The sequence below is a fragment of the Panulirus ornatus genome, chromosome 15 (genome assembly GCF_036320965.1).
Source record: "Panulirus ornatus isolate Po-2019 chromosome 15, ASM3632096v1, whole genome shotgun sequence".
NCBI classification, from domain to species: Eukaryota; Metazoa; Arthropoda; class Malacostraca; order Decapoda; family Palinuridae; genus Panulirus; species Panulirus ornatus.
Genome location: NC_092238.1, coordinates 3,906,165 through 3,913,173, shown reverse-complemented (window position 1 = coordinate 3,913,173; position 7,009 = coordinate 3,906,165).

The window sequence follows — 7,009 nt, the reverse complement described above, 5'->3', positions numbered from 1 at the left end:
ACCAACGGCCCGGGGTATACATGTAAACAAAACACATGAGATATGTTTTGATTATTATTGTTCTCACTATAAATCTGTACTTAGGTTTTTATGAAATACGTAATACTAAATATCTTAAGAAATATATATTTAATTATCATTTGTATAACATACTTTATTTGAACTAAAATTGGCACTCATGAGTATAGATCTTGGCTAAGGAAATCAACGAAACTTTTGATGAATCGATTCAAATTGCTCGATGGACTCTGATATTGACGCAACTTCTTCAGAAATTAGCGACGTCAGAAAATGACACAAACAATCCTTTTACGCAGTTATGTTACCGCTGTATATGTCACACTGGTTTAAATGCAATACTAAGGAACAGAACTTAAACCTACGAAAATTATGTCAATTTTCATTCATTTTTGTCAGTGGTGAAGAGAAATCATTTTCCAGTCCAAATTGGCTACCAGATATCATGTACTAAAACAGTGTTCTACCGACATGAAATTCAGAAAATACAGATACTACCAGGGTCGCATACTGAGCCAGAAGGTCTCGATGACGTTAAAGACATACCGCTATAGGTTAGGCGTTGCGGCGCACGCCTGGAGGAGGAGCCATCGACTGGATAATGCGAAGCGGGTCTCAGGATGAGCCAGTACGGTACGTTACCCGGACAACACCTCACCTGTTGCTGCCCCACCGCTCCTGGCACCCCGCCGCAGAGCTGGACGACGCAGGAACCCCGGATGATACAGGTGTTCCCGCCATCTTCGAAAGTAAAACGGACTTAGACAAGCTATAAGAAGTTGGGATGAGTGCACGATGACGGGTCGACGTCGTGACCTGTGAAGAATGCACGGAAAATCTTTCATTAACTATCTACCGTACGATATGAGCCATCATACAGAAATCATGGATGTCTGCCCTTTACGTGACCTTTGAACTTCGAAAGGGGATTCAGTGACTATTAGAGAGTATTGTAAATGAAATTTTTCACCATCAACCGTATTTCTCGAAGATGAGGGTGATTTTGGAATTTATGTTTTATGGTTGTTTCGCGGTAGTCGCTTAATTAATGAATGGCCCAGCTAAAAATATCACCTAATTATGATTATATCACTCAATCTGCAGGAACATTTGAAGCTGACGTTCTTGAACCCGGTTCGGTCACCTTTAGGACGTCTTGGCAGTCATGTCATAGGAAACTGACTTCTCTTCCCTCCATGTTCTTTTATCATATGTCTCCATCTCACCCATCATAGATGCATCATAACTTCACCAATCACAGGTCACCTACAGGGAAAATGTTCACCAGGAAAGCTTAGTCCCTCGAGAGCTTTGCTAGGAAAATTGCTCTCTCTCTCTCTCTCTCTCTCTCTCTCTCTCTCTCTCTCTCTCTCTCTCTCTCTCTCTCTCTCTCTCTCTCTCCTGTCCCAGCCCCTCGAACAAAATTGCATTTCCCCTTTCCAACTGAAACAAAAAAAAAAAGCAGTTTTCGCCAATAGTTCCAACTGCACAGTACAGTAACCTGGTTTTCCTTACCCTTGAATGAAGTAAGATGAATTTTCCTTCCAGCCTTCGCGAAAGTCTTCATCCACCCAGAACTGTACCTTCCATAGGTGCTAAGAGTAGCTGTTACTTTCCTTGACCAGGACAGGGTAACAGAGCTGGTCTCTCTCAGACCTGATTCTGGTCATATGGCCTGTGACCTGCTTTTGATCACGTCTCGGGCCAGACGCTGGTCATGTTGTCTCTGGCAAACGAAGACGTACCTGGTGGTATCTGCCTGTGTAGGAGTTGAGTTGTTTCTGTCGGTGAGCATAACATTCGTACAAGATTTGTGATTGGTTGATAAACATGTCATGCATGTAAGGAGGTTGGCGATTGGTTGCTGGCATGACATATATTTAAGGTTTGTGATTGGTTGATAACATGACATATGCAAGGTGGTTTGTGATTGGCTGATAACATAATGTGTGAGCGAATGCTGATTCTTGGTTATCATATGTCGAATAATGATCATTTTCACCAAATGTTTCCAGAGTTTAATCTAAGCATCCATTCTAATTATTGATTATCTATCTATCTGTGTATATATATATATATATATATATATATATATATATACATATATATATATATATATATATATATATATATATATATATATATATATATATATATATATATATATATATATATATAAATATATATATATATATATATATATATATATATATATATATATATATATATATATATATATATACTATCATACTTTGTCGCTGTCTCCCGCATTAGCGAGGTAGCGCAAGGAAACAGACGAAAGAATGGCCCAACCCACCCACATACACATGTATAAACATACACGTCCACACACGCACATGTACATACCTATACATCTCAATGTATGCATATTTATACACACAGACATATACATATATACACATGTACATAATTCATACTTGCTGCCTTTATTCATTCTCGTCGCCACCCCGCCACACATGAAATGACAACCCCCTTCCCCCGCATGTGCGCGAGGTAGCGCTAGGAAAAGACAACAAAGGCCACATTCGTTCACACTCTAGCTGTCATGTATAATGCACCGAAACCACAGCTCCCTTTCCACATCCAGGCCCCACAAAACTTTCCATGGTTTACCCCAGACGCTTCACATGCCCTCGTTCAATCCATTGACAGCACGTCGACCCCGGTATACCACATCGTTCAAATTCACTCTATTCCTTGCACGCCTTTCACCCTCCTGCATGTTCAGGCCCCGACCGCTCAAAATCTTTTTCACTCCATCTTTCCACCTCCAATTTGGTCTCAAACTTCTCGTTCCCTTCACTTCTCACACATATATCCTCTTTGTCAATCTTTCCTCACTCATTCTCTCCATGAGACCAAACCATTTCAATACACCCTCTTCTGCTCTCTCAGCCGCACTCTTTTTATTACCACACATCTCTCTTACCCCTTCATTACTTACTCGATCAAACCACCTCACACCACATATTGTTCTCAAACATCTCAATTCCAGCACATCGTGTGTAAGGTGCCTCTCGCTAAACACTCACTACTATCTAAGCATCGTCTACTGGATTAATAAAGAGATTCTCCAATCCTGACACCACTTGGAGTGACAAGTGAATTTTGAATACATTCTACTCCACACGGCGTCAGGGCAGCCTAAGTAAGGTCTCAGCCGGAATTCATTAGGCTTAATGAAATGGGAACCTCGTATTTTTTTTTACTCAGACGAGAAAAATGTTTAATCCTGTTTAACTGTGTGTGGTGTGCAGGACAAATGCTTTTTCTTAAAGGGTGTGGTATGCTAATGGATATGCCTGATGGCTAATTTCTGTTGTTTTTGTCCAATATGAACCAGAGCCAGTCTTTACAATTATAAGGGGGTATTCTTATATATCTAAGCTGTAATTTAGTGAAGGACCGAGAGAGAAAGGTTAAAGAAACACGGATAACAACTCAGTATTTTATTAGTTAAACACACAGGTGATGAGCTGGTAAACGTGGTGTGGAATTATGATATGGGAGTGTGGTCGAATCAGGTAAGGTGAGATCCAGAAGCTGCCTTAGCAAGAGTCCTGTGGTGCTGGTGCTGGTGCAGGAGAGGCTTGTCTGCTAAGTCATGTGGAGCTTCTGAAAGGGGGGGGGGGGAGTGGCAAGTAAGACGGTCCTTTTATGCTGCAGGAGACTGAGAAGCCGTAAGTCCCATAGTTCATGCTGATTCTCGAGACGGGCGGTGGCGATGTCCCACAAGAGTCCTACCGAAGGTGCCCGTTGGAGATAAGGCCCCACATACACCTGCTAGGGAATGGTGAGAAGTCAGGAGACACTTGGTGGACGGCTATTGATGAAGGAGGCTCCTCATTGGCTCCTAGAGCCTGGAGTCACATGGCCGAGGCTTCACAGTCGTCCATGTACTGTCCGAGGCACGTTGACTGCCTGACTGACTCAGACGGTAGCCAGACCTGACCGCCCTACAGAAGGTCATGGGGTAACGAAGGTCTCACCAGTGGAAGAGCAGAGGAGGAGGGCCTTCTATCGTTCACTGACTGGAGACGATAAGAAGGGAGAACTACTGTCAAAAAGTCGCAGGTTCTGACCTTACTATTGTTGGTATGACCTGTGACCCAGGTGAAATCAGCCACACCCTCGGGCGTGGGCCGTCAAGTCCATTACCGCTGTTTCCCTTGGGATCAAAAGGTCAGGCAAGATCCCACAGCGTAACCTGATTGTCAGGTGGGGATGTGTCGTTTCATCCCCCTGGCAGATATTGATGTAGCTTCATGACGCATGACATTATAGTCATCTACTGAGTTGAAAATCCCATTAAAAAAAATCCTAAAACCTTGTCGCGTGTCCATTCGACCAACGGCAGTCGCCTAACGATGTACTTTGGCTTACATTATGTGTAAAACTTATGTTTCACTATAGTTCGTACTCCCGAGAGAGAGAGAGAGAGAGAGAGAGAGAGAGAGAGAGAGAGAGAGAGAGAGAGAGAGAGAGAGAGAGAGAGAGAGAGAGAGAGCAACAAAGATGGTACCAGAAGTATGAGTTACAATGGAAGGCCAGAGGCCATAACTTCAACCACCTTGGCAAGAGAAGAGTGAAGGGTGACCTGAGCATAACCTTTAAGTATTTAAAACAGATTGACAATGTAGACAGTAAACAGTTACCCGAGATATGCAACCAGAGGACACAAAGCAAGAAACTTGTTAAATAAAGAGTGGGGATATTTTCACTGTATGAGTGGTGAATGAATGGTTAAGGCTCGATCTTGCTGTGTTCAAGAGAACATTTACGAGTGTAAAACTTCCTTTACTTACAATACAAATAAACATTACACATACACAAGATGATCTGTGAAGAGCACTCTAGCCTTAACACCACGACTTGGGAGTCGACTCTGTATTAATCATCCAGCATGTCACCATAACACGACCTCAATAGAGCTGTTAAGGAGACAAGTGTCTGCTGGAAATATGCTTCTCAAGTTTGGCCATCGTATCTAAGCACAAAGAACTAAAAGAGATATAGTGGAGGGCAGCAAGGATGGTACTTCAGATAAGAAAGCTGAATTACAGTGAGAGGTTAACCCCATAAATTTGCCTTGCCATAAATGAGAGGAATTAGGTGATGCTTGATGACACCCCCACAAGTTTCTGAACAAGTTTGATGACAGAGGACAGTTTTCCGAAATCTCTGGAGTTACCAGAGGATGACAAGAAATCTGTTAGAAAAGATATGATGAAGTACTTTGAAGTACTTTTATGGTATACAGAGAAGTGGATCAATGTAATCGACTGAGTAATGCGTTATACGGGATTAATGTGTGGCCGTATGGTAATGCTGCTTGATGTCGTTTCGTACGCTGATCTTTGGTACTCTATGATTTTAGTAACAGCGACGACTCAACCTTAACATAAATGGTAGTAATTGGAAGCATAATGCTAAAGTCTAGAATGATCCAAGTTTATGCTTGATATTCTATTTGCATAATCCTCTATCAACTTAATTCTGGTCTACTTATCAGGCCTAGAAATATAATTGTTCCATAACTCATGTTATTTTCTCTCTTCCCTCTTTACTTATTCATCACTTAAGCCATTTTTGATATTTTCACTTAAGGTCTGGCTTCGATAATGACTTACTGTCTGTGACTAGAACCTTTAGCATGAGAGAACCAAGTCACTTTTTTCATACTATTCGCCATTTCCCGCATTAGCGAGGTAGCGTTAAGAACAGAGGACTAAGCCTTTGAGGGAATATCCTCACTTTGCCCCTCCTCTGTTCCTTCTTTAGGAAAACTAAAAACGAGAGGGGAAGATTTCCAGCTCACCGCTCCCTTCCCTTTTAGTTGCCTCCTATGGCACGCAGGGTATACGTGGGAAGTATTCTTTCTCCCCTATCCCCTATATATATATATATATATATATATATATATATATATATATATATATATATATATTTTTTTTTTGCTTTGTCGCTGTCTCCCGCGTTTGCGAGGTAGCACAAGGAAACAGACGAAAGAAATGGCCCAACCCACCCCCATACACATGTATATACATACGTCCACACACGCAAATATACATACCTACACAGCTTTCCATGGTTTACCCCATACGCTTCACATGCCCTGATTCAATCCACTGACAGCACGTCAACCCCGGTATACCACATCGATCCAATTCACTCTATTCATTGCCCTCCTTTCAGCCTCCTGCATGTTCAGGCCCCGATCACACAAAATCTTTTTCACTCCATCTTTCCACCTCCAATTTGGTCTCCCACTTCTCCTCGTTCCCTCCACCTCCGACACATATATCCTCTTGGTCAATCTTTCCTCACTCATTCTCTCCATGTGCCCAAACCACTTCAAAACACCCTCTTCTGCTCTCTCAACCACGCTCTTTTTATTTCCACACATCTCTCTTACCCTTACGTTACTTACTCGATCAAACCACCTCACACCACACATTGTCCTCAAACATCTCATTTCCAGCACATCCATCCTCCTGCGCACAACTCTATCCATAGCCCACGCCTCGCAACCATACAACATTGTTGGAACCACTATTCCTTCAAACATACCCATTTTTGCTTTCTGAGATAATGTTCTCGACTTCCACACATTCTTCAAGGCTCCCAGAATTTTTGCCCCCTCCCCCAACCTATGATCCACTTCCGCTTCCATGGTTCCATCCGCTGCCAGATCCACTCCCAGATATCTAAAACACTTTACTTCCTCCAGTTTTTCTCCATTCAAACTTACCTCCCAATTGACTTGACCCTCAACCCTACTGTACCTAATAACCTTGCTCTTATTCACATTTACTCTTAACTTTCTTCTTTCACACACTTTACCAAACTCAGTCACCAGCTTCTGCAGTTTCTCACATGAATCAGCCACCAGCGCTGTATCATCAGCGAACAACAACTGACTCACTTCCCAAGCTCTCTCATCCCCAACAGACTTCATACTTGCCCCTCT